The sequence below is a fragment of the Apium graveolens genome, chromosome 7 (assembly GCF_009905375.1).
Source record: "Apium graveolens cultivar Ventura chromosome 7, ASM990537v1, whole genome shotgun sequence".
Taxonomy (NCBI): domain Eukaryota; kingdom Viridiplantae; phylum Streptophyta; class Magnoliopsida; order Apiales; family Apiaceae; genus Apium; species Apium graveolens.
Genome location: NC_133653.1, coordinates 111,304,879 through 111,307,530, shown reverse-complemented (window position 1 = coordinate 111,307,530; position 2,652 = coordinate 111,304,879).

Below are 2,652 nucleotides of genomic sequence, written 5' to 3'. Positions count from 1 at the left end.
ACTAATAGAGCATAATGTTCATCTTTAATTAGGCACTCAATATGAAATCAAATCATGTAAAAGCTGAGCGAACTCTCACAAGCATTAAACTCTAAACACATATTACCATGTACGTTCCCACTTCATGTTGCACAAACCCATGAACACAAACTCTTTTTTATTCTCTTTTTTTCAAGGTTCAAGTATTTCTCCAGTAACCTAGGGCAGTGAAAAGTCACCAAGAAAAATAAGAGTTATTAAATTAATCCCTCATAATTTCTAGTACAATGTACTTAATACCCGCACATGCACATGGATCGTCCCTTTCATATGATATTACACTCGCCACATGTTCTTCTCAAAGGAGTACTTAACCTTTTCTATTTTTCTTTTTTTCTTTTTTGATTTTGATACCCACCAATTTTTTCACATTTTAACAAAGAATCCCCACACTATGTATCACCAACCCTCAAATGAATCAAAATTCTTTACTAGTAAATCAAGACAAGAACGAACAAGTAGGTTCAAGCATTTAGATAGGTGATATATCAAAAGAACGGATATAAGGCTCAAAGGGTTTCAATAGGGATATAATTTATGGGTGTTGTTTAGGTAAATAAGGTACATCCTAGTGCCTTTATCATTTTCATACATACACATACCACTTAGTATCAACAAGGTTTAAAACAAGTTCTAGAGCGACATATTTCATGATAAACAACACACAACAACAAAATCCGATTGATATAAGATGTACCAATCACAAATTAGGATCAATATCTCACAAGGTGAAAGCATGCTTCAGTACTTACTAAAATTGACAAAGATGCATCTCAAGTTTTAAAATTTCGCAACCACATACAAGGAATTATCATGCCATAAATGATTTTCTAAGGATATGACATATCAACAAATCATGCAAAAGAAGCTCACAAGATGTGTACTTATCCTTGTTAACACACCACGAGACATGGCTGTAACGACGGGGAAATTACGCTTGTATTATATCGTTATAAAGATAAATTATGTAATTTATTAAGTCATTTATATATAATTAGTTATAAAACCCTAACTGTTATGTGCTACGTGTATTTCGTATCGTCAGGATATTTTTCGGGTATCGAATGGATATTTTATTTTGTATTAAAAGCCTTTGTATCAAAAGTTATATGACCTGAACTATGTTTTAATAACTGATATTTCAAATAAAATAATTGCCCTTATTTTTCTTAGAAGGGCTTGTACCATCGTGTTATTCTGAACATCTAGATATTTTATAAATTTTCTCGTTACGCGAAAAATGACTTTTAAAATCCCCAAAAAAATCACATTTTTTAGTTTTATAAAATTATAGGACTTTCAAATTTACCATTTCCTTGTATTTTTGAATTATTCACAATTTTTGGGAATTTTTGGCATATATATTGTATATATTAAATATTTAAAAATAAAAAATTAATATTCAAAAATTATAAAATTAGGGGCTAATTGATTTTAATAGATATATAATTAAGGCCTTAATTTTAATTCGGAGTATTAATTTTGCTATTATAAATACAATAATTATTCATTTATTTATAATTAATTATAAAAATTCTGCAAAAATCTTGAAATTCTCTGAAGAACACGATCGCGTCGGATTCGGGTCGAAGAATCAATCATTGATTTTGATCGATTTTCTGCTCAAGTGATGTGAGTACTCAAATTCATCCTTTTGATTTTTTCTTTCGAATTCTAGCATCAATTTCATGTTTTAATCTGTTATTTTTCAATTTCGATTTCTGGGATTTATACCCGAATTAGGACTTTTTGATTCTAGTGTTATTAGGATGATTTGATGATTGATATAGCTTTGTATGATGATTTGCAGTCGATTCATGGTAGTTAATTGAACGAATGATTCCTGGATATGTGAATTCGATTATTAGGGTTTATACTAATTTTTGATTTATACATTTTTTATTTTATAGAATCTTTGGATCCTGAGATGTTAGGGGTTTGATTATACAGTTTATAAGCTTTGATTTAAGCTATAGAACGTGAAGTTTAATGTACAAACGATTGTTGGCCGGAGTTTTAATCGATTTTACCAGCGAAGTTGATACATGGATTATTCTGATTAGTTTTTACCGGAGTTGTGTTGTTGTAGTGATTTAGAATTGAAACCCAGTTAAAAACGCACCAAACGGTGTTATTTTCGGCACGAATTGAACTTGCCGGAATCCTGGCCGGTTGCCGGATTCTGAGCAATTTCCGGCCAGTTCATCCCCAACTCGGGATGTTCTTGGTGACCCGGTTGCAACCCGGTTTTGATCCACCCTGACAGAAACTCAATTCCTGATATGTGGTTCTGGAATTTTTGTTTTTATTAATTATAAAAATCAGTTTTATTTATTTTATAAATTGATTAATTAATTATTTGATTAACTGATTTATATTATAAATAATTCTGAAATATTTTCTAAAATGAAAATTATTTATTCCTTTAATCATTTAATATTTATTTATTATTTATTAATTATTTAAAAATGATTAATTAATTTGATAATTAATCAAATTATTTTCAATAAATCATAATAAATTCATTTTAATTCAAAAATTATGGAAAAATTATTTTTAATTCTGATTTTTCCTAAATAATTATTTAAAAATATTTTTTAGGTACAATTATTC